The 27,857-nt window shown below is 31.4% G+C and overlaps 1 protein-coding gene across 2 annotated transcripts in view; it reads right to left on the bottom strand.

Annotated features, from left to right (window-relative positions):
- Positions 1-26,059, bottom strand: part of Pde8 (Phosphodiesterase 8) — a 204,151-nt gene extending 178,092 nt beyond the window's left edge. For both annotated transcript variants that reach the window (XM_026635012.2, XM_026635003.2), the window contains exon 1: positions 25,899-26,059. The gene's annotated coding sequence lies outside the window, so the exon portion shown is untranslated. The remainder of the gene's footprint in view (positions 1-25,898) is intronic.
- Positions 26,060-27,857: the final 1,798 nt, after the last annotated feature.

Below are 27,857 nucleotides of genomic sequence, written 5' to 3' on the forward strand. Positions count from 1 at the left end.
CTAATCTAGGTAACCTTCCATAACTGTTACGCAACTCACGGTATATTGTAGTCACAAATCTCGTATACAACGCACAACAGCAACAAGAACGGTAAACAACCGTTCTGCCGTGAGATTAGCTAAGATTATATGACACTGTTTGCGTTACCAACATGTTAGAAGTCGTATCGAGAAAAATGCACAACCGAATTTCAACCTTATAGCTTTTAAATACAGTTCAAAATGTAATATTAAACATTCAATAAACAAAACCTTTCCTGAAATTCAACGAACGCAATCGTTAACCAGAACACGGCAGCATTTCGTGAAATTATTGATTTGTGGCGTTTCAAAACATTTATATGGAATTTATATTACCAATGCGTTTCTGAACACACAAATTAGGTGTTTGTAAATATTTCATCGGGTTCCGTATAATTAAACTATGTTTACTTTTACATACAAACAACATTACATTTAAAAGACACAGTATAACCTAACCTCATACAGTTTAAATAGCTTGGCACTTTAAGTATTTTGGACTTATTCGTAACTAGATCTTCTTTCGCTTGTCGTAAATAAATGTCTCTTTAGTTTTAATTAATTATACACCTAAACCTTCCAAATGAATTCTGTTCATTGGCGAAAACTGTATAAAAATCTCATGGGTAGTTTTAGACTTTATTGCGTACAGACAGACAAACTGACCTGACGGGAGGCCTTTATTTTATAATATGTAGTGATGTTCAAGTGGGAAGCGTTTCTTCTCTTCTAAGATTATTTAGAATTTATATGAGAGTATATTATATAAGTATAATATAACTATGAAAAATATTATATCTATATCTATTATATTCCTAGGAAAACCGACAGACGTTTTTTGACTCAAGCCTATGTTTGATATATGGATAGACATGGCCATCTGCGGAATGGTATATCTAAGTTTATGTGCTGCAGCGCCATCTAGTATCATGTTCCCTAAAGTAGAAATTATAATCCATTAAAAATACACGTGTGCTAATTTTCGTTGTAATCGGTCACAATGTGTCCAAATTTATATCAAATAGATAACCGGCATCCATTTATATATGTACTAGGTGTCGCCAGCGGTTTCGGTCGCATTTTAGGCGTTGGTTTATGCCTAACATCTGACGTTTTAGACATAAAAACTATGGTAGAATACCATTGGAGTTCGATTTCATGTCATACCAATTTTCACCAATTTCGCTTCAGTACCCGTAATAGGAAAACAGAAAGACAGACATACAGACAGACAGAGTTACGTAAGGTTGGAGTTAGGTTCCGTATTTATAATATTAGTACACAATATACACAACTATTTATTTTTATCGGGTTATAGCGGCGTTTGAACAATACAATGGACTTGAAATATTCGTCCTATAAATGGTATTAAATATTTACTGAAAATTATGATTACTCTACGTTAATAAACATTAACGACCCAATTACTTCAGCATAATTCTGGTTGTTAGTCAGAAATACAATAGAAGGCCGTTTTAAAGTAATTTCAAATTAACATTTCAAAGTATTGAACCTAATATTGACGTGAAATATAATGAAATTCAATTAAAATTATAACGAACCTCACCTTTTATTGGTTCTTTTATTAGTCATTTTAATCTGTCATTCATTAAAATTTTATTAAATTATGAAACACATTATGAAAAAACGTTATCCTAAAATAGAAACACGGTAATTATTTAAAAGTGTAGTAAGAAGTGAAACTTCTTAATAATAATCCGATTTAAAAAGAAAATTGAATTCGTTGCAACTTTTTAAATTAATAAAAATAAATTTCAAAAAAGAATTTCATTGCAAATTTGTAAACTATTCTACTACTACAATTATCAATAAATACATTTATACTCATAATAAAAAAAAATCGTTAAAAAACATTATTCAGTACAATATAAGATAAATTACAAACAGAGAAAAGAGTTTGGTCAATATTAATTGTATTTGCTACTAAATATAACACATCTAACTTATATTATGATTAATTGAAAAGATTACCTACCAAGTTTTATAACCTTGCTTATAGAATAGTTATCTTGTATCAGGATGATATATAACTTAAAAGTATTAGCAAGAGCCTCCTCATATAGAGAACACTTTGATAGTGAAAAATCAAAGCTCGTATGTTACATTACAAATGCTTCTGATAACGTTTCACTGAACTCTATAGGACGTTTATTAACGGCCTGAGAACGTACCAAGTCTGGAAACAATGTAACTCATAACCAACAATCTAATTTCATTGCTGCAACACAACGCTCACTTTTGACAGGTATGGCAATGACGTCAAGTTGCGCGCGGTTTTTCCGGTTCTAGTTTAATCTTACTCGAGGAGTTTTGTTGCACATTACCTGAAATATAAAGAAATAATCTTAATTATATTTATTAATAAGATAATATGTAATTCATGCTTGTCACATAATCAGTCGTAAAGCAGGTGAAACTATGAATGCCAGATATTTATATTGTAATATTATACATTAAAACCTTCTTCAAAACGCAATGCATATTATGATACATTTTTTATGTATATAGGTTTAGTTGTTTTTACATTTGAGCATTGCAAATAAAACTTCTCCTCCCTTATTATTATTGATAAACAAAGGAACGCTAATTGTAACTATTAGTAACAAGACTATATATAATGACGCGAGGAAAACGATTGGCACGCAACATCGGGGTCAATGTATAAATCGCAAATATAAAAAAAATAATGACGGAATACGAATCAAATTGTAATCCTGAAATTTCAATTGCGATGCTGACTGGAAATTAATCACAAATTCAATCAAAGAGAACAATAAACCAACACATTTAAAGAGACTCGTTTATGTAAAGAAAAAACAACATAAATCTATCTTCTATAGTAATGCGTATATCTATTTCGTGTATATGTTTTTCCATATTGGCAACGTCCACTTTAAATGATTAATCATTTATTAATTCAATCAGAACGGTATTTTAATACAACATTTGTAGATCAATATTTTATGTTATAACCTTTTTAGAGAACAATACTTTTCAATAATAATTTGCGTTCGGGAATTATTTGCACAAATTGAGCGCATATTCGTAATGTTTGTAAATACAATGGTACTGTTAGTATACTTATTTAATTATGTTTAGAGGTTCTATACTGAACACAACATTGTATTAGCGGTTATATAAAAATAGTTAAAACATGTTACCTACATATAGACAAATATTCTGTAAACGTTTTAATTGTATAATTGTCAGGTACAGTAAAAAAATTAAAGATGGTGTTAATGGTTAAAAAAAAAGATTGGTGTGAAAAAACGTTTATAATTGTAAGTCATTTCGAAGTGATCGTTTTTAAAGGTATCGCTGCATACAAGGTGTACTACGAGTATAACGATTGTGATCCTTTAAAAATAGTAAGAGGATTAAATATTTCTTACCACTTTGCATGCATGCATGCACATGCAAGTTTCCTCGCGGTGTATTCCTTCACCCGAGCACGAGATACGTAATAAATTTAAAATAAGCACATGAAAATTTAGCAGTGCTTGCTCGAGTTCGCAATCTTCCAAAGATTCTCGCGTTCTAACCAATAGGCTATCGTGACTCGACGACATCATCTCACTAATACAATTAAACATGACTTAAATGAAATCATTGTACTGAATTATTTATATATCTTACGCACTGTGATTTCAATACATGCTAAAATTACTGCCAAACATGTCGAGTTGCTCAGCATCCCATTGACAGATATCTTTCTGCGCCTACTGCTGATGAAAGAGATAGCAATATCATTGTATTGCTTTTAACTTTACTAGCATCGTATGAAAACAATCAGATACATTACGATTATGTAAATCAAATTCTAGACAAGACACGACACGTCTGTTTGTATTCTATACTAATATTATGCATGCGAAAGTAACTCTGTTCTGAACTGAATTTAATAAAATTTGCTAAGAAGCAAGCCTGAACTTCAAGAAAGGACATAGGCTAGTTATTATACCCAACACTGACGCTGGTGATACTGAGTTATAAATAAATTAAAAGATAGAAAATTATACAGTAAATAGGAGAGAAGAAGGCATATTATTGGATACAAGATTATATTGATGATAAAAAAGCGTGAAGTTAATGCTTGTTGACTTCCAGGCAGGAGACATAACATATATATACAATTGTATTTAACTAACATGACTGTATTTTTAGATGTTGAAAAAGAGTAACTACCGAGTTTCTTGCCAGTTCTTCTTGGTAGAATCGACATTCCAAACCGGTGGTAGCCTTGCTTAATATAGTTTGTTAAATGACGATTCAAAAGTGCTTGTAAAAGCCTGCTTGAATAAAGTATATTTTGATTTTGACTAAAACTTAAACGATACATTATCAAGTAATAAGTACTGTGCTAGGTGTGTATGTGTGTTACGAATACATCTGAATTCAAAATACTGTCGCTGCAGTAATACTCGTACTAAAGTGCGACGATGCCAGCGTGTTTTTTATACTAGATTTCATAATATTATAAAAGGATCTACTTTTGCACTTAAGAAATTCGCCCTTAAATAGTGCTTATAAGAAGATATTGACGTTCACGTTTTTCCAGATCACTCCAATCCCGAATGATAAGAACATTGTTATATTGTTCAATTAATCTCTTGGCCGAAAATTATAGAATATGCTAAATAAAAATAACAACATTTCTAATTAGGTATAAATATTATCAAAATATAATACTTATTTTTCTTCAATAACATATCCATATTTTATTAATATATACATACATCTTCATACATTTACAATGTACATGTACATATATAAAAACGAAATTATCAAGGAATAATATATGTCGAGAGATCCTTAGTAAATAAATAAAAAGAATTAAATATATTGTTAAAAGCAATTTTCTCATTTTAAGTTATATAAGACCATCATCTCATCAACAGAAAGTGTTTTACGTCCATTCATAATAGAAATTAATTTACATATGAAACAAAGCTCTTTGAAGAAATTAACCAATTTTTTTTTATTAAAAACACAAATTAATTTGATATTATGTATAGTCTTGACCGATTTATGCTACGGCTGCCATTCTTATGTGAGACCAACCAAGTTTGTGGGGCATTTATGCACTAATCTTTATTCTCTCTCGTTATCCGATTGGATTCCAAATACGATACGACCAGAAGTCGTACGGGCGCAGCAACAACGCTTTTACGTAGTTTTCGAAGCGCAAAAGTGTAAACACTGCTAAATTCCAGATTCAAAGTTGTTAGTGAAAATCCCTCATCAGTTAATTTCCTCATTTAATATTAGCCCGACACGGAGTTTGTATATATATATAGATTGATCTTTAATGTGCGTCCATATAACACTATTACTAAATTACAGATATGATCCATATTATTTCAATCCACACTTAAACTTATCTTTGATGTCATGCGATCCCAGTAACATAAAAAATATTCTGTGATTTTTTTTTATTCAAGCCGAAAATTATTTCTTGTTTATTTTCTGAATTTCAGAGAAAATTCTTATAAAATAAAATCTTATATAATAAAATAAAATTTTCAACGATTGAAATAAATAAACGACAATGACATCATCAATGATATCAATAACAAGAGGTTGAATCATTTTATATAAAACCGTACACAATATAAATAGAAAGAGGGGGATAGGTTGGCATAACATTTATTCCTTACGTGACGATTTCTGCCAGTCAACTGTAAGCCGCATAAAAGATCTTCGTTCCAATAGACGTGACACGAAATTGTGTCTTTTAGTCAACAACATCGAACTTGAAGTTTTTGAACGTAAACTACAGATCCGACATCCAGAGATATCTTACCATCAGGCGTCCCAGGCGAGTTCGGTGTGGCGTAGCTTAAAAAAATACTGTTGAATCATATATCATGTCTAACTATCGATTCCTTATTATTGACACACTACTTTACATATCTTTTTATTTAAAGAATATCGACCCATTGAAAACTGAACGTAAATTGAAAACATTTAATGAAATAATTTAATCTTAATGCTCACAGTTTTTAAATATATGTGTAATTTTTTTTAATTTGTCATATTTTTAAAAATAGAACAACCAGACATGAACGCCAGACTATTTTTAAATGTATAAAAAAAATTCTGAGTCATCCTTGAACTTGGCGTCGATTTTATCAACAAATACCGTCTGTCAGGGAAAATATTTGGCAAACACAACCTGGCAATTAATGACGGCCAACGGCGCCTCGGCCGCGAACGAATACAAACAGTTTTTAAAATATGTTATCGTTTGTAATGAAAACAAATATTAATTATGTTAATGGAGATTTATTTAACTGAAACTTTTTTTGAGGTTTCTAAAATTTAATATTGCATGTTATAATTTAATTTCTTCGTTAAATGCATTTTAAATTGCAACGACGAAATGTATTTCCGCATCTTCCCTTTTCTAAAAGTATTTTTTTATTTGAATGAATTTTAAAAATGTTATATTGTAAATAGAATATACTATGATTGAATATAAACAATTGTTCAGAGGAGATTTATTCAGAAGAACAATAAAAAAAATCTTTAAATGTTAATTTGATGGAACTTTCGGAAGCCGTTTCAGTCAAGCAATAAAAGAGTCATCTTAGCATATAGTAATACTAAGCCGGTAGTAATATCTGTTTGGATATTTTATACACTACCCTAGTTAGAAAAAGCTAACTTCTAGTACGGCAGTCATATGGAATGCTATTTACGAGCTACATAAAACTATGATAAATATAATGCAGAGACGATTAAGAAATAAATGCGAGAATAACTCCGTCTGTTACCTATTCACGCTTAAAGTGCTGAACCGATTTTGATGGTTTTTTTTTTATTGAAGATAGTTTGAAATTTGGGCAAGGACATAGTCTTACTTTTTTAATTAACTCAATTTCAAGATTTGTGCGTGTATTTGAGAAGAGCCGCAGGTTCAACTCGTATTAATTTTAAGATTTACCTTACTTTGTTTGAACTGCATTTTTTGTGAATATAAAATAGAGAAAAAAAACAGTTCATTGACCTTCTCCTCTCTATATTAACCGATTCTTTTTATTCGTTTAGTTAACAAGCTATTGTAATTTATCACAGAGTAGAAAAATATTCGAACCAATCTATCTTATCTATGTTTAAACACACATGTGTATAAAATACACGTGATTCTAATTCTATTAAATAAAAAATAAAATCTAGATACGAACCAATATTCAGAATGTTAGGCAAATTAGACAGACTTTTATACTGTACTATATGTACTGTCCTAGGCCCTTTGTTCAAGAGTCATAGAGTTGTACATAAATCTTTTTTTAATTTTATATGTTTATACAATCGGAACCGAAGTATCCATCCATCCATCTCTAAAATTTGATTATAAAGAAGACTGTGTAATGCGTAAGTACACAAATATCATACAAAAGCTACATATCAATAACATCATTCCTTATACGATTCTTGGTATAATGAATTATTATTTGAACGCTTGCATTTTAAGTGTAGTTCATCGAGATGAACTTTCTCGTGCTCGGTGGTGAAGGTTGCATCGTTAGCAAACCTGCATGTGTCTAATTTAAATGAAATACCGCGACATGCGTTTTAATCCACTTTTAATAGGATAACTCCTAAAAGGAGAGAGAGTTGTTATTCCTACAGTGGGACATTTACTGGTTATTACTACTATTGGCTATTGTCATTACTTTATTCAATATTGTTATTATTATTATACTTACTTATTGACTGTCATAGTAAAAAGAAAACTACATTTCTATTACAAAACAAAAAGAAACGATCGCGTGTGGCTCTATGTACAACACATTTAAATAACTATACTCAAGCCGACTGGCTGACCATCAAACGTCCCAGCGGCTCTCCTCTATAAATAAAGAGAAAAACTGTGACAAATATCTTTTCAAAATATTTTACACAAATTCATCAAATAGTACACAAAAATAAAAATCTTTTTAGCAGCGCTGTGACGTAAAATAACTCGGTCCAATTTATCAAACCTTATTGTCACCTCGTACCGAAACTCGAAACGCCTCAATTTGTCATACTAGAGTGACAAAAGACAGCTTCCACGTCCTCGTTTAGAGACAAAGGCCTTCTTAATTTTTCCGCGTAATATTTTAACCGCGACGCCTTCGTTTCACGCTGAACATTACACGCTCGTTAAACTAATTTCTAGTTGAGTTAAGATGACAACTTACTAGAATCTACTGTCAAATGTTTCGCTCTGCTGTTTTGTCATTTTAATTTGCACGTCGATTATTTTAGCATAATATTATATACTATATAATTATAATTATACAGTATTTTTTTCCTGTTTTCGGCTTAAATAAATTTTGTGTGAGGGGGCACCCTAAGTCATTTACTGGACAAATGTACACAAAATTTTATAGTGATCGGTTGAGTCGTAAAAGCTTAAACAACCTCACTTTCGAATTTCTAATATTAGTAACGTAATATTAGTAATTTATTTCTATAAATGATCCGATAGCCAAGTGACACAACTTCAAAACTCGCTAATGTTAATTTTTTATTTATTTTTATAGCATAGTTTAGCGGACGAGCATATGGGCCACCTGATGGTAAGTGGTCACCACCGCCCCTAGACAATGGGCGCTGTAAGAAATATTAACCATTCCTTACATCGCCAATGCGCCGCCAACCTTGGGAACTAAGATGTTATGTTCCTTGTGCCTGTAGTTACACTGGCTCACTCGCTCTTCAAACCGGAACACAACAATACCGAGTATTGCTAATGAGCCCTACCACCAAGTAGGTTGTTATAGTTCATCACAAACATGATACACAGCAATCTTAGGACCACAAAATACACACTATTACTGATACTTAATACAAATATATTTTCTAATACTAAAATGTTACAATACAAAGTCTTTTTACAAAAAAAAATCATCTTAACTATTATTTAGGTAAGAGCCGAGATGGCCCAGTGGTTGGAACGCGTGCATCTTAACCGATGATTTCGGGTTCAAACCCAGGCAGGCACCACTGAATTTTCATGTGCTTAATTTGTGTTTATAATTCATCTCATGCTCGGCGGTGAAGGAAAACATCGTGAGGAAACCTGCATGTGTCTAATTTCAACGAAATTCTGCCACATGTGTATTCCACCAACCCGCATTGGAGCAGCGTGGTGGAATATGCTCCATACCTTCTCCTCAGAGGGAGAGGAGGCCTTAGCCCAGCAGTGGGAAATTTACAGGCTGTTTATGTTATGTTATGTATGTATTATTTAGGTACTAATTTTAATTGTGTGCATAACATACGTTCATGAATCAACATAGAGGTCTCCCTTGACTACTTATAGAATATCAACATCAAATAAAACTACGTGATACACAACACGTAGTAGGATAACATTGAGTGACTGGATTTACAAAACCGATGTTGAAATCCTCAATGTATGCTAGAGGAGTCGGTAAAGAGCTAACTTGAATACAAATCGGAGTTGTTCTTTTATGATGAAACTTTGCAACGGAAGATTGCTTACTCAAATTTTAAATTAATACAATTATCTATTCTAATATTAAAAAAAGGAAAAAACTATTCGTTTGTATGTAGGGGTCAATCTCCGGTACTAATGATCCGATTATAAATATATTTCTCAGTGATATACATAGGATATATATTTACAATAAATTTAAACCGAACGAAGCCGGGACCAGTCCTTAAATTATACAATTCTTAAAATATACTCAAAATCTGCACAGGTAGGTATAACGTACAAATATGCGCGTAAACACAGGTGAACTTTTATGTTCCTTCAATCCTGTAATCCGAACGACGATAATTCCGCGTTTTTAGAGATAATTGCTTGCAATAATATGGTTTCGAATTTACCTCATTTTACCAAATAGATGATGAAAATGCTCATTATATTATAATGATGGCCGTAGTAACTGTTAATGTGTTAATATGATATACTTTTAATGGTACGCTTAATCATTTTAGTAACAAGCTTCTTCATGCGGTTTTACTCGTATTGATAAGGATTAATATTGTATGGTAAGCACATTGAAGCTATCCTTTATTATTGCCATTGTTAGAAACATTTATAGTTATTGTAGTTTATAAAAAAAATTGCTACGGGCAATGAAGATGATATACCACTTGAGATTTTTTTTTATTCGTAATTATCGGAACAATGTTTGTATGAAAGATTTTTGCAAAATCCAACAAAAATGTCACTAATTTCAATAGTATGATGATTTGTATGAAAATAACAATTAAAAAAGAATTATGTTCAGTTTGACAGTTCTCAGCTGTATAAACGAAACAAATATTTAAATATGTTTTGGATGTCAGACTGACAGCAACGTTACAACCTAAGTTTAGGTTATACGTAAAGACCTTAAATTTTAAAACTTATGTGACTAAGATTTTTTTTTATAAACGACTTTTTTATGAAGCCGGGTCTGTTGGCTATCATATAACATACATGCATATAATGTACATACAGTTCAATAGTACCTACATTCATTTGGCATATCTCATGTATTACCGTTAATCAACGTAAGCCATACGAGCGCCTTAAAAGCACTTAATTAAAACACATTAACATTTCTCACGATTACTAAATTGAATATGAGTATTAGAATCTAAAACATTACCAAATAAACGCCCTCATTTATGAATACTATAATGGTAGACTACAACACAGATTTAGAATAGGCTGGATACCGCATGTTAATATACTACTGCTGGGCTCCTCCTATCCCTTTGGGGAAAAGCTGGGGATGTTTTCTTTCTCCGCCGAGCACGAGATGATTTATAAACTGATGATGCAGATGCACGCGTCCTAACCACTGGGCCTTCGTCATTATGGATTATAAATCCATTATAAAATCCATTATATGGTACAGAATTTGTAAGAAAAAAAAAAATAGGCAAGATTTTTATAATTGTTTTTATGCGATTTGACACTGTATAAAAGATTTAAAAGTAATTAAAGAATGATGCTTTAGTTTTTGCTTGTACACTCGTATTTTACGCTAAATTTGTCAGCTTCCATTTTCGTACTGTGACGTAAATTTACCATATTATATTATATCTCAGTCATAATGCGTAAGTAAGGTTGATGAATGAAATAAAACTCTACAAGCATAAAAAAGGACAACGCTTAAAATACTTCGCCTGTAAATTCATGTACATATCTGTAAGCAAAACGAATTTAAAGGGACACCAGACTGCGCGGGACATACATTTTATGGTGTACATGTGTCTTCTCAAGCACATGTGCACTTTCCTAATCCAATGGGTCAGCAACGGCTTAATGTACTTTATGAGGAACTGGAGTGTAAAAACTGTCCCTATATTATAAAGTGAAAAGATTTGTCTTTTTGTAATTGATAAACTCAAACTACTGAACAGATTTTAATGTTTATTTTATTTTGAAGTAACATAGGCTAAAGTTAATTCTAGTAATATTAAATATATATGTATATACTTTGATAGACACAGACTGAAGCGTGCAAATCCGCGGGCACAGATATATTATTGAGTGAGTACCATTCAAACAGACTTATACAAAATACCATTAGGTAAAGGCCCATAAACATAACATGTCACTTGTCTATCTTCATATTAAAACAACCAGCGCAGAGTTCAAAAATATTTGTTTCGTATTCCTTATACGACTTATTTATCTCTCGCTTGACATTTAAGGCGACGAATCCATTAAAATCGCTACGAAGTTAAGATATAGCTGTAATGCGACACGTTGGAATCCGTCACGCCTACGGTGTCCATAAATTATAATAATGTACCGGATTGAAAAGAGCGCCTGACACTTGCACGCCGATTGAATCGGGTCGCTTGTTCTGAATACAAAATATATCGATTACTCTATAATTTAAAATAACATTAATTATACTTTAACTTAAAAACTAGCTGTGCACGCGACTTCGTGCGTGTTTGAATTTCACAAAAAAGTTATTGTTGTAGCCTAAGTTACTACTAATTATATCAGCTATCTGCCAGAGAAAGTCCCGTCAAAATCGATTAAGCCGTTCCATAGTTTAGCCGGAACAAACAGACAGACAGACAAACATTAAAAAAAATGTTATTTTGGTATATGTACCGTGTATACATAAATATAAAATTTAGTAAAAGGCGGTTATTTTAATATTACAAACAGATACTAAAATTTTATTATATTTATTAATACTCAATCGACTGTCAATGATTGATGATCATCAATCTCGTCACTAGTTGAACGAACACGATTTAAGTTGACTAATGGGTATTTCATCTTCAGTCAATGGGGTTTCTCCTGACAGTACTGACCCAGATCTGAGTATGGGCCTCGAGGATCTTCTCTTTACCTGGACTTTCCCTCACTGTTAGCTGCAGCTACCGCATTAATCCTTTTGGCCCGGAAGGCCAGGATCAAACATGATTTAGTGGCTATCTCAATCGGTGGTGTGTCTATACCGTGTAGTTGTCATATCCGGTAGTTATTGACGTCGTAATCGTCAGAGCCATCAAAGCCTGTAATGGGGCAGATATCAGGTGACATTAGAAATTCCCGAGGCAGAGGACACCTCTCTTATAGTTGAAAGGAGAAATTTTATAATACAATTCAATTTAACTTGCTAGATGGCTCAGCAGCAGATTCCAATACTGTTCTACGGATTGCCATTGCAATTCGTACATTTACGCAGACAGGACGTCTTCCGGGTTTTACCATTATTATAAAAAAACCCATTCTTTTATAATATTATCAGTGATCATTTATGTTAGTTCCAATGTTGACAAACCTTCACGTTTTGAGTTTATATTTCAATTATTTTAGATTATTATTATTATTACCTATGTGTGTATGGCCTTATAATATGTATGTACATATTAAATTATCAATTTATAAATGGATACACTCCTGCTGCTCTTAAGGATTACGTTTTGAGGCTTATTCTGCCACTCTACGCGGGTCGAGATGATTAATACAGATGTTGCTGAATTTTATTCTATTACCAAACACAATGGAAACATTTACAAATCACAACGTTTGCAGAAAGTCTAATATAATCTGTCTGTCTGTCTCTCTCTCTCTCTCTCTCCCGTGCATTTATTATTCCCATCTGATGGTGGGGTCTGCCTTCCTAGTCTTTTGCTTCCACTTCCCTCTATTAGAAAGCCTAATATAATATATATTCAAAATATTGCTTCCTGTCAAGTAATGTAATCGAAACGAATTTAATAAATGAATTATCATTTCAAAATAGTCTCCATATAAAATAATATTATTAAAAAAATAGCTAAGTAAGATTTCATCCATCTAAAAATGTCAGTCTTTATAAAAAAAAAAAACAAAATATACTTTATTCAAGTAGGCTTTTACAAGCAATTTTGAATCGTCATTTAACAAACTATTTAAAGTAAAGCTACCACCGGTTCGGAATGTAGATTCTACCGAGAAGAACCGGCAAGAAACTCAGTAATTACTCTTTTTCATTATCTAAAAATACAGTCATGTTAATTAAATACAATTATATATGTATGTTATGTCTCCTGCCTGGAAGTCAACAAGCATTAACTCCACGCTTTTTTATCATCAATATAATATTGTATCGAATAATATGCCTTCTTTACCAATGTATTTTTTACAATTGACTTGAATCTATGAAACGGCACAGTTAAAAATGTCTGAGGAATTTTATTATAGAAGCGGATACCTTGCCCCAAGAATGACTTATTGACTTTGCGGAGTCGGAAACTTGGCGTTCTAAGCTTATCCTTACTTCTTGTGCACATACAATGATTATCACTGATTTTATCAAAGTGATCAATGCTACTGTGAATATACATAATATTATTGTAAATATACTGTGACGCAACAGTCAGTATTCCTACTTTGTTAAAAACATCCCGAAGAGAGTCTCTAGCTCCAAGATTATAAATAGACCGGATTGCTCTCTTTTGTAAAATAAAAACAGATTCAATATCTGCAGCATTACTCCAAAGTAATATGCCATATGAGAAGATAAAATCTTGTAATAAAATACTAATGGCGCCGTACGACGCTTATAATCACGTCAAACTAGAATTCATAGAAAAACATACAAAAGTTTGTAACGATCGCTTGTCAACTACACTGCTTCGAAGTCATTTAGCTTCCGTATTAGCGACAGCCATTGTGATCCGTGTCGCGGAAGCGACGATACCGTGAAAAAAATGTTACATTTTACACACTATTAAAATTGCGTAAGGTGTATGTTCTTAATGTTCCATATTTGTATTAAATAATGTATACACTTATATAATTATATGTAACATAATGTACTTAACTCTTAGGAAAATTTTATATTTTTTATTAAAAAAAAAGTTATATTAAAATAATATGAACGTATAAATAAATTATCAAATTAAGCGAGCCAATTAGCGAGCAAAGCCTAGTATATATCTAATAGATTGTTTATTGAAACAAAAACTAAAGTTTTATTTTTATCATCATCACAAATTATTTTTGCAATCATAAATCATTTCTACTCTTACATTACTACATTTTAAACTCTGTTATACGTACGCCATATTGAATTTAGAGTGACGTCACAAAGCCAGACGATCGAGATGCTTGCAACGATCCCTTTTGGTCGAATTATGCAATATTAATTATACGTAGTTTACAAGTTATTGAAATTACTAATAGGGAACAGATAAAGATATTTTTATAAAAACATAAAAGCTGAAATCAGATACCAGAGGGTACTCGAGGAAAGATCTCAGAAGTTGGTTAAAAGCGAGTCCTCGTAAATTATAATCTGACGTCTAAAGCTAATTAACTAAAACAACTCCCATCCATACAAACTGTTTAAAATTAAATTCGAAGCGTTAAGAAAAGTTTAATTTAGAATTTAATATAAATCTTTATGTCACTTTTACTTCACAACAGACGGTAAAATTGTTTGATGTTCCAGCGTCAGTCCATTGTCTTAGTAGTAATAAAAAAAATCTTACATAGCTTAATATATATCTACTTACTAGTACACCAAGAAATTGTAATATAAACAAACTAATACGATTTGATATCCACACACGCTTATGAAATATAAAAGTGTGTCTGAATGTGGAAAATGACAACTAAATAACATGAGATATATTATGAAACTGCGCTATTTAGAGATTGAAGTTCATGTTATGGATCTGAGATTTCTTTGTGGTAAATACTCCTGTCATCAGATTGCGAATACGTTGCCCACTTACGGTCTTTAATGCTTACGTCGATGCATTATACTGGGACTCATTCTTATTCACACGTACGGAGTAAAAACATATTAGTACATATTATTATAAAACATATATATATTACTAACAGTATTTATAACGGGATACTTACCATGTTTTTTATTTTTATTCGGGAGAGCTTTCTTGTTCACGAGAACAAGACATTCGTAGATAATGTCGAAATATCGAGCTCCACCAAATAAAAATAAAAAACATGGAAATATCCCGTTATAAATACTGTTAGTAATAAAAATAACCATGTTAATTTAAAATCTTATATATATATATATTAGTATAAAAATTAAAAATATAAATAGCTTTTTTTTTTCATTTGTTGAGCAAGACAAAATGCTATACATAATAGAATGAGATGTACAAGTTTTTCAATATAGAAATAATATTAATATCGCGAGTTACTGTTTTAATTTTATTCGTATTGACTTTGCTTATGGAGATTCTTATTTTGAACGGAACCCCGGGGTTTTCTGTTTTATTATCCGAGATAAATATTTGTTTGTTAATCTTCATTAATTATCTCTACGTATAGGAAAATTTAAAACGAAATATGTTTAGACGAGGAAATAAAATTTATACAAATTTGTCAACATAAATCTTAAAAAATAAAAACCAAAAACAAGCCTTATTAAAATTATGAATATATAAATTCTGTAAAATAAATTAAGTCGTATAAAAAAACATATTTTTTTAAAGGCATTGTCTATAAATAAACAGTTTATAGTAGTTTTGAATCGATTTGTAGCAAGATTAAATGAAATGTAAAGCTTCCACCGGCTTAGAATGTAGATTTTACCGAAAGAACTGGCAAGACACTAAATAAATCAGTTATTTCATACATTTTATCCACAGAGTGTGACCAGACCTAAACTAACAACATACAGGGAAAATGGTTCTTTAAATGGAATAAAAACTTGAAAAAGTTATAAGGAAGATGGAACGTTTTCCTTCGAAACTCTCAATCAATTTAAGTGTAACCAAAAACTCAAATAAAACCGTGTCCTTAGACCTAAACTAACAGAACATCAATTACAGCTAGAGATATGAGCAATCGAACTGACGACAACATTTAAAAGGTACAAGAGAAAAATGACACAAAACCCTAAATCTAATTAAGTGACAATTAATAAATTCGTTTTAAAAAAAATTGGCAACAGTACCAACTTATAATTAAACATCTTTATATAGAATTTTTTATTCAGACGCAATTATGCGTCTGATAAAATTGGTTGTTAACGGAAATGTTCAGAGAGAATGAATTCATCGGATATTTTGTCTCAAAAATAACTGCTCTGTATTAGTGTTCCGGTTTGAAGTCGTGGCGTATTGACGGTATAAGCAGTGGTTTGGTACTTCTTTCAGAGTCAGCCTATGGCAGGGGTGACTTATCACTAATTAGGAGGATAATTTGCGCATCGGTTTTTCTAAATAAATAAAACACAAATAGTCTCCCGGGATTTCAAAATGAAAATTTAATTACGAACGAATATATCAATAATTAACAAAAATGAGTCTTAAAATTAAATGGCAGTTGAGAACAGGTTTAAACACGTGACTGTTATATAGATATTTCCTACACGGGTACCTCAAGGACTGAACTGAACTAGAAACTAGGCCCTGCGATTAATTACTTAATTAATTAATTAAACTTCCTAGATATTTTACTGGACATAATGATGTGCAGTCAATATTTGGTTTAGAAAAAAAATATATATATCTTAATTAACTATTAATAAGTAAAGTATAATAATGCCTCAAGAATAAGTCTATATAGAATTTTACCTAGCTTTTAACAATTATATTGAATCGTCTTATATATTTCAATAACATACAGCATACATTTCAAATGTATCTAAACTTTAAGAATAATTACTAAAAAACTTAATTCTAAAATGTTATTTATGATAGAAAATATGATATAATTTTATTACGTTTTCGTATCGAGTCTCATATGATAAATTAATTAAACTTTCGATAACTTTTCAAAAGTAATCCGACGTATTTTGATTTATATTATGAGAAAATGTAAATATAAATATTGTTCATTGAACTCTTTTAAATAAGCATACGAATAAAATAAAAAATGTAATAATAAACAAATTTAACGCATTTTTGGAACAAATTAACCATTTACCAAGACCATTTTCTTATATAGTAGGCAATAATACCTGCTAGATTGTATATTTGCAAAAATCGCTAGTGTGCGCCCAATCGTGGAAATCTTGAAATCAATTTGCGTGATTTTATCTACACATACTAACGTCTTTTTAATACATTCTATTGTAAATAATTATTTTTAACTTGCAATAAATCATGTTTTGTATCAAAAAAAAAAACTTAAAAATGACATGGTACATGGTAGTTCGTCATAGGATATTATTTCTAATAATCAAAAATCTATATATTTAACCCATTATTCGTTTAACATTGATTAATTTAAAAAAATTACATACATTACATTAGCAGCCTGTAAATTTCCCACTGCTGGGCTAAAGGCCTCCTCTCCCTTTGAGGAGAAGGTTTGAAGCATATTCCACCACGCTGCTCCAATGCGGGTTGGTGGAATACACATGTGGCGGAATTTCGTTGAAATTAGACACATGCAGGTTTCCTCACGATGTTTTCCTTCACCGCCGAGCACGAGATGAATTATAAACACAAATTAAGCACATGAAAATTCAGTGGTGCTTGCCTGGGTTTGAACCCGAAATCATCGGTTAAGATGCACGCGTTCTAACCACTGGGCCATCTCGGCTATTAAAAAATGACATATTATGTACATATATATCTTATATGTATAAATTATATAAAAAAGAGAACATTATGTGGGACGTATTTTCAGGAATGTTAGGGTTTATAGTTTTTGAATTACCATAAACTTTATAGAAGGACGTAAATGTAGGATAAAGCCTCCACCCCACTTAAGTAGAAGGTTCGGAGCTTGTGTAAGTGGATTTACGAGTACACAAGGCAGACATATAGCATATGCAGGTTATCTTACAATGTTCTCCGTCTAAACATTTAAGCGTATGAATCTTTAGTGGTGATTTCCTCGAATTTGAACCTGTTTCAATTTGTATCAAATATCTTATATATTTGATACAAATTGAAACATTGACCCGTTATAGCTTGTTATAGCTAATATTATCATTATCATTATATTGTTGAAAACTATTTAAATTGACGCTTATTTAATATGATCGCATTGACTGAGTTTTATATTCCGAGTAAAACTACCATCAGCACGGAAAAGAACCCAGACATCAGACCAGTACCTAATAAATATCTGGTAAGTCATTATTAAAAAACACTTCGACGAATTCAGAACCTCTTTTTTCCGTTCGATGTAAATTAGCAAACAGAATCTTCTCAGTCTGTCATCGGAACTATTTTAGAAAAACCTAATTTTCGCATTGACGATATATTTTAACGCTCCTCGTCAAAACCGCTTCACATACATCGTTAGTTTATTTTCAACTTCCGCAGGCAGGTGGCAACATACATCTTCAATAGGGTTGCCATGCGTTTAGATTTCTACGGACTTGTACCACTTTGAACTACTGCATAACCTCTGGATTAGTTCTAATAATGACTCCTGCGAGAGATGAGAGATCAACAAATTATTAATCCTTACTTTAACGCATTAAACGTGTGTCAGTTAAAAATATTTTTCAATATGCAAGCGTGAAATCTGTGTTTTTCAAACATTTTTAATATATTTATATGGTGTCCCTAATCTTTGGTAATGCTGCGTCATAAAACTATTTTAAGACGTCGAAGTGTGACCCAAGATAAAACTAAAGTGGGCTGTTATCTCGGTTATCGTACAGATACTTATGATGAGACTGTTTATCTCTAATATTAGAACACTAATGCGCGTGCGTGCTTAAGTGTTTAGGCGGAGTGTGTACTCTTAAAATGTTGGAATTTTTAAATGATACGTTTTTTCATATAGTATTTGCCTTATTTATGTATCTAATAAGCATCAATAACACGTTAATATCATTTAAAACCAATGATGTTTCATTTTGTAGTAGCCTTGTTTAATTTATAACTAAAACATAGATAATAAAACTAGTCAATTCCAGTTCTGGCAAGATTAAGGTGACTACTTAAAATACTAACTCACTTTTAAAAAATATCTTTATTGCAATTTACTAGACTGTATATCAACAAAGATGATAAAAAATATTTCTTAAGCCAGGTTTATATTATATGTGATTACGCACTACGTACACAGTGGCACACAAATTCGACCTTACAGTTTAACTTTAAATATTTATATAAAATTAAAAAAATAAATTGTACGTTCTAGTATATAGTTACGATGTAAATAAATCCCTATTGGATTTCTCTGTACCTTGATATAGTAGCCATCATAGTTCAACTGGACATTTAAATTGAAAGAATGATTCGTATGCCGTGGCGGCAAACGGCTAGACTTTTTATAACAGCGGTATACTGTCATACTTCGTAGCTATAAATATTTTATTAATAAGAAAAATATTTTTATTTGAATAACGTGATTTGAAGAAGTGAAACGTTTTCGTTTATTTTAGTCCATATACTTCTTAGTCACCAATAATTTCCATGTTTCACAATCGCCTGAATTTTTGTACAACACGACGACATTTTTTATTTTTTTAACTACGAGTTTTTGCCTTTGGTCTTGTAGTTGCTTTGGTTTGGTTTGCTTTGCTCACGTGGTCGGGCTTGATAATCAGGTATTAGGCATAAAAAAGAACCTTTGTACTTCCTATAAGTTCAAAATTGCTTTATACCAAATTACATAAAATACGGTTCAGTAATTTAGCTTGAAAGATCAACAGAGAGACAGAATTACATTTGTATTTATGTAGTATAGATGTTTCAAGTTTATAAAATGGTGAATTTTTACTTGTGTCGACGGAGGTTTCGTAGCAAATATGGGATAAAAGTAAAGTGTCCCGAACGAATACAGCGTCGCCGTGTTTCAATAAAGAACCCAAAATAAACAAGGGCTAACGTTTAATTAAATTCGTACCCTACTTATACCTAAATGTCTGCGCCAAAGCGTCGTTTGTTCTTCAAAACTAATTGACCTATTTTGATAACACTTTCACATTTTGTTTCGTCGATCTTCCTGTCATTCGCTTTGAAATTACTTTTAAAACACTAGGGGTATATAAGCGTCGACGTTATCGACAAAAGAGCTACTAAATATTTATTAATTTTTAGTTTTAATTTGATTATACTAACACAATAAATAATTAATTAATAAGTAACTTTTATAAGCATTCTATTCTAATAACAAGCTACGCCTCCCGGCTCCACACATGTACAACAATGGTCTATTTTAAATTGAAAAAATCTTGTTTTTTTCCGCTGGAAAATTAAAAACTTTCGCTTTTCCTTTATTTTTCGAGTAAACTTTTAGATCGCTCTGTTTATTGATGAAAACCGCACTCAAATACGTTGCATAGTTTAAAAGATCTAAGTGTACAGACCGCAGGAAGTGACTTTGTTTTATACGATGTACAGATACATTAAAACCTTTTTAATTAAATTTTTACATCGATAAGTATTTTCACAATATTATTTTACATAGATATGACGTTATTTGTTAAAGGTATGGGTTGTAATTAGGGCTGTCAATCTCTGAACCAGTCTCTGTTTCAAGGATGCACCTTTAGAGCCCGCTTAAGAAGTTAGTATCCGGGGCTACGGAGCCGGGTCTTTTCTCGCCTTAAACATAATAACATAAAACAATTTCAAAATTTCATATTTATGCCATGCTACTGTTTTTTTTTATTATTATTAAGTGATTTTGTTGGGCGTTATAGGAGTATAATTTCAAGGTCAAATACAATTGTAACATTGGAAACGTTGTTTGTAACACTCAAAGTGTTAACATTTCGATCACAAGTAACTTTAATCACCAGTGGGTATTCAGTTGTATTTTTTTATTTTTTACTTTTTTGACATTCGTGTCAATGATGATCGTTATCGTAGAACCAGATCACAGCTTGTATAGTCATTAATAATCCAAAAAATTTGAATTTGGTTCTGTCTGAAAATAAAATCATATAGACAGAAAATTAGGAAAAATAATTAAATAAATCGTCTCACCGAAATAAATGTGTGTCCTAAATATATTTTACATTTAAGAAGGAAAACTTCTTTGAGGATAAAATAATTAACGTCGAATTTGAATGCGTGTTCAAATGAAACCGTTCCTACGCAAAGATTCACTTCGGTCACGTGAATTACTCGCGATTACTTTTTTATTTTTAATTTAAGTAAAATTATTTTTTCTGGATCATAAGCATGAATTTAATTAACATTAATCATGTTAATAGATACATCTTCAATAAGATTTTAAAAAATAATCCGTATATAAATTATTCTTAAGTTGGCAACCTTGGGCGTAACTCACAGGAAGTGTGACCGTCACACGATTGTCAACAAGAACGCACGAAGTAACAATTAGCGTGAGGCGAATGTCTACTTTCTGCTTCATACACGAACTGGCACATGTCGTTTCAATTGAAAAACATCTAGACCTTTTTAAGATAACCTTAAACAGAAACTGTTTAATTAAAAAAAAAACACAATCACCCACACAAACAACACAATTCCTTATTATAAGAAATGTATGTCCTACTGACCGATTTCGGCGGCTATTGTATATTGCCCAGGAAAAGAGGAGGTAAGAGGTGCACTCTCTATTCCTTTAAGAAGTAGAGCGCAAAGGTTAACATGCTTTAAAATATAATGTAAATAATACATACATATGTCACGCGTACTCTTTCAGAATCATTGTCTTCGATTTTGAATGAAAACGTCGCTACAAATACAAACGTCACAATAAGAAAATGCAAGGCATTGAATACGTCGACGTTCACACGAATAATAATGTCGTCCACCAGTACGAGTAAACACTTTTAACATTACCTGGATTATATTTTATCTCGATCAATTTTACACGACGCGCGAAAAGAGAAATATGAATATGTTTTACGTCATTAATCATTATAATTCGATCGATGTGTTGGACAAGAGTCAACGGACGCTGGTTCTTTATAGCGTTATTAATAAACGCGAAATGATGTGGATAACACTCATGTTTATCTCATGGTTTCTTAATATTCATGTTTAATTTTTTTTTTATTAAATGGCTTTGGATACCACGCCTTTGCATTCCGTCCTTAAAAAAAACTATATTCATTTTAAAATAAAGTTTCACTGTTCGTTATTATTTTTATCTAACATACCGAACGTCTCATAAAAATAAAAATACTCTTAAAATATCATAAATCATTATCGTTGGTGATTATAATTAGCCGCGAAGAAAATATAGATTAAAAATATAAATGTTAAATATAAGAACACAGATTGCGCATAAATAAATTTAAAATGAGGTCGTTCATATTTTTAGAACTCCTTTCTTAATGGACAAAACATAAACAAAATTTAACAATACCCAGATATTTATAAAGAGTGCACCAGGCTTGGAGTACGCGTACTCGAACCGAACGCGTGACCCACTGATATTATATTTAGCTCAGAAGTATGTTTTATTTGTTATCAACGAAGCGGCTTGAGTACTGTTGGAGAACTTAAGCAGAACATTATGGACGAAACGAAACATACATATATATAAATAATTGGATTCTGAATTCGTTTATCGAAAATTTGTGTTCAAGTGTTTTCCATTTAAAGAAATTTTAACCGTAATAAGAAATTTAAAGGTAATCAACGGTGATTTTGAAAAATATGCAACCTACAACTTGAGTAAAAACAAATACATACACTTTAGAAATATAAATATATCGTGAATAAAATTGAAGCAATGACTTAAGTTTTAAGTGATTTAATTTTAACGGGTTGTGCCAAATTTGTAAATTATTTTGCCGTAAAGTAAAGTAACGTAGCATTCTAAAAAGTGGATAAACATCTTTTAACTTTTTGACATGTGTATTTCACATGAAAAAATATTTACTTTACAATTATTTTATTCATGATCATCCGAGTGGCCAACACCAATCATAGACATTGGCGCCAATGCGCCACCAACCTTGGCCGCTAAGATACTATGTCGCTTGTGTCGGTAGTCCCACTGGCTTACTCACCTTTCAAACCAGAATACGACAATACTTAGTATTGTTGTTTGGCGGTAGGATATCTTATGAGTGGGTGGTACCTAGCGAGATAGACTTGCACAAAGGCCTGGTAGAAAGTAAAATATTTATTTTTGCCATTTCAATTTAATATTGGAATAAAACTAACTTTATAAAATATATAACGTAAGTGTTCTGACGGTTGACGTGATCTCGTGAAATGTGAATATTATACCCTGTACAATTTAGCTTGATCTTTTTGACAGATGTAAATTTTTCTGTTCGACATAACTTTCCAACGACGAACATATTATTTTCTTAATTTAATGATTTCTATTTTTTTTTTAATATTAAAAAAAAGTACATATAACACAAATCCGTTATCCGAAAATTTTAAAACTTTTTATTGCTTCAAAGTAAAATTTAAATAGAAACACTGAAAATAATAGACGCTTGTTACATCGGTCGAACGGCTGGGATGGGACACGAATAACAGGCAGTAACTGTTACAAATATCGATTACAAAAAAATATTATTAAAGATCATTGTTAAGTTATTGTTACGAACGGGGGTCCTTTTAGTTGGGGTCTCTTTGGCTAGTGGTTGGGGTCTCTTTATCTGGTATAACTCTTTTTAGAAAAAAAAAAAAATCGTATGGAATGTATGTATTTTTTTTTCGATCCGTGTTTCTTTGGGAAAGTTGTTTACTTCCATGTTCTGAACCACCTATTTTAGTTTGGCGGGAGATCCAAAATAACCCTGTAATATTAAATACTAAATAGGTACTTGAATATTGACCCATCGTCGCTTATCTACCCAATGTTTTATATGTCTAGTGCAATAAAGAATTTCAAACATAAGACACCCACACCATATCGTCACAGTTACAAGTATTTTAAAACGTTATTCTTTGGACTACTAATTATTTTCTGTTTCCCATCACTAGCCAGTCTGTCAAAAAGATCAAGCTAACTTGTACAGGGTATAGTAACGTAAAGATAAAAACAAAAGCAAGCTTTAATTTAATAAACAATAGAGATACTTCGATATTCATTTCAGGAATTCTAGAACTGAGAATTATTGCATACAAAAATACTATAAGTTTCACAAAGTATTAGCTCGTAAAGTTCCCTTTAATTTATTTTCTTCTTTTAAAAAAATATGTTGTGTCCGAAATTCTTTTGACATGCGCGTTCCTCAACGTCCGTAGCAGTCACATATTTTATTGCCGTTTCACATCCCGGTTAAATTTACTGCCCAACTTGATAACATTAAATTTTCATTACCTCCAGCGTCAATAAATCACACGTCTTCTATGGTACACGTAAAATTATAATCCGAGACGGTCCCAAGCAAGTATTTTATTTTTAGTGAAATACTAGGTGTGGAAATGTTTTTTTTTTTAAATCAAGATTTTGACGACCTCTCTGGTCGAGTAGTGTGTACACCGATTTTCATGGGTACACCACTCCGATGTCCCGGGTTCGATTCCCGGCCGAGTCGATGTAGAAAAAGTTCATTAGTTTTCTATGTTGCCTTGGGTCTGGGTGTTTGTGGTACCGTCGTTACTTCTGATTTTCCATAACACAAGTGCTTTAGCTACTTACATCATCAGAGTATGTGATGTCGTCCAATATAAATTTATTTATTTATATAGATGCATTTCTCTTTTCAACTATTTATATTAATTCAATCTATGGATGGACGAAGAAGGTCAAAGACTTTTTCTAATTCAAAACATATTTCAGTATGTACCAGCTCAAAATACCTCCGACCTGAGAGGATCCTTTGAAGTGAATTTGTTATAATAGATACCAGTTTTAGATATAAAATTCATTTAATTTAATTAGACACTATTATATAATACATCTATACAAATCAATAAATCGGTAATTGACTTTAAGATTCTCCTCTTAACACGTGTTTTTTTTTTATTACCTTTTATTAAAAACTTATACTGACATACATAACTAACCAACTATTAAAATATTAATTTCTGAATTGCTTTCTTTTTTTGCAACTTCTGAATCTCATTAATAATAAAATACATTAGTAGATACATTTTACTAAACGGGATCCATAAACATATATATCATATGTATTGTAAGTATGCTACGTAGATAAAAGAAAGAAACTATGTAGGTTAAAATCAAAAGAGATCGCATATCAAATAAAATATATCAGCTTATATTTTTTCTTCAATAACATAATACTACAAACAGTTATCGTACGTTTTTAACATTTGTATGTTTATTTGATAACCACATTGTGACGTGACGTCATCGACAAGCGAAAATAAGCCTTATGTTTGAGTGCCACAGATTTCGATGATTTTGTATTTTACAATAAAGTATATTTTACGAATGAAGTATTTAAATACGACAAATTATTTCTTGATGAATATTTTTCTTTTAGTATCACCATTCCAATTAAAACACTATAATATGCGTGCACGCAGATTAAATGGCGAAAAGAACGGTTATCAGTGCGAAAAATTAACAAACGGCTTACCTGTAAATGACCTTGGGCACTTTGAATCACAAACACACACAGAAAAGTAATTGTCTAATTAAAAAAAGTATACACTGACTTTAGTTTAACACCATACGGCCTTATTAGAAATGAAACGAGTTGCCGAGGCACGGGAGCGCGAGACGTACGTCTCCCTCGACAGATGCATCGCGACTGAGGATCCCCGCCGCCCGCCCTAGGTTTTCAACCGCCCAAACGAAAAATATATAATATTTTGTTAATTATTTTTACTGTAACGAAATAACTTTTATTTTCACTGGAATTTTAATTTAATTATCCGAGCGTGTGTAAATTTTATATGAAACACACTTTGCTTATGACTTTAGACTCTAGGTAAAAATGGATTAGCTTGAAAATGTATAAAGGCCTTCTCATTGTAAGGAAAAACTTTGGAGAATATTTCACTACGCTGCTCCCATGCGGGTTGATAGATGCACACCTGGAAGATTTACATCCCACATGATTTCGATATTTTCCTTCATCGTCGAGTGCGTTTAATAATAGGTACATTTTAAGCATATGAAAATTCAGAGGTGCTTGTCCAAATATTGAACCCTTACGGGTTTTGTTAATATTCATGTGCTGGTAACTGTGCGCTATTGGCTTACATTTAAAGTAAATTTTTAAATTAAAATTAAACTTTAAATCATTAAGTATATTTTTATAGTAATTTGTACAAAAATAAATACTAACATTATTTTTCTCAAAAGTAATTATTATATAACGATTAATTAATTATAAAAAGAATATATAAATGTACTTTGCTTTTTTTTTTTTTTATAAATACGCAAAGATCCAATTTAATTCGTTTTAAAAATATTATAAAGTAATAAGGTAAATAATATTTCATATATAATTCAGTTAAGAGTTGATATTATTTTCTAACTTAGTTAATTTTATATTACAGCATGTCGGTATATCCCTCTGAGCATTCCTCCCTTAATTAATACTATCTAGGCCTCTATTGCCCTTGCGTTCTCAGTGACCCGTTGTAAATAAATATTACTTAGTCTATATCATTGGATGTTTTATTCAAGTATGTTTTTACAAGCACTTTCGAATAGGAATTTTCCAGGATTATATTAAAGATCAACCTACATTGGAGCAGCGTGGGAGTACGATCTCAAAAAGGAGGGAAGCCTTAACTCAACAGTGGGAGATTACAGGATGTTACTTATTACTTTTTGAAACTCAGTAGTCACTAATTTCAATAATTTAAATTACAAAATTATGTGAAACAAATACAGTTAAATGAATATACGAGTTTTATCCTACTGAACAGTCAACAAGTATTAACTCAATGCCTTTTTTATCTATATTAAAATTATAAATGCGAAAGTAACTCTGTCTGTTTGTCTGTTGTTCTTTCACGGTCAAACCACTGAATATGATGAAATTTAGTATTGAATGAACTACCCCTAAAACGCGAACGAAATCGCGGCAGTTAACTAGTACGCTATATATAATCTTCTATGAATTATATGCCTTATTTAATAAAGTTTTTAATTGTTCGTTATATTTGCACGGTTTATTTGGTTACTATTCCATCGACATTTTTAAATAAGTAGATTCTTAATGTCACTGTCTATGTAAATTTGGTCCAATTAGACAATACCGCAGAGAGCTGAGATGGCACAGTGGTTAGAACGCGTGCATCTGAACCGATGATTGCGGGTTCAAACCCAAGCAATATAGAATTTTCATGTTGCATGTGCTAAGGGATGGAAGGTCTTAGCCCGGTAGTGGTACATTAATAGGCTGTTAGTTTTAAGACAATTTCTAAAATTTCTTGCAAATGTAATTGTATATTATAATGCCACATTCGAAACCCCTTGAATAAATCATTTATTTTTATGTAGCTAAGAACCATTATTTGTGTTTCATTTAATATTTCAAAAATCAACGAAATATAAAATTTGTTTGAAATTTGGCGCACCT

The sequence above is a fragment of the Vanessa tameamea genome, chromosome 18 (genome assembly GCF_037043105.1).
Source record: "Vanessa tameamea isolate UH-Manoa-2023 chromosome 18, ilVanTame1 primary haplotype, whole genome shotgun sequence".
In the NCBI taxonomy this organism is placed as follows: domain Eukaryota; kingdom Metazoa; phylum Arthropoda; class Insecta; order Lepidoptera; family Nymphalidae; genus Vanessa; species Vanessa tameamea.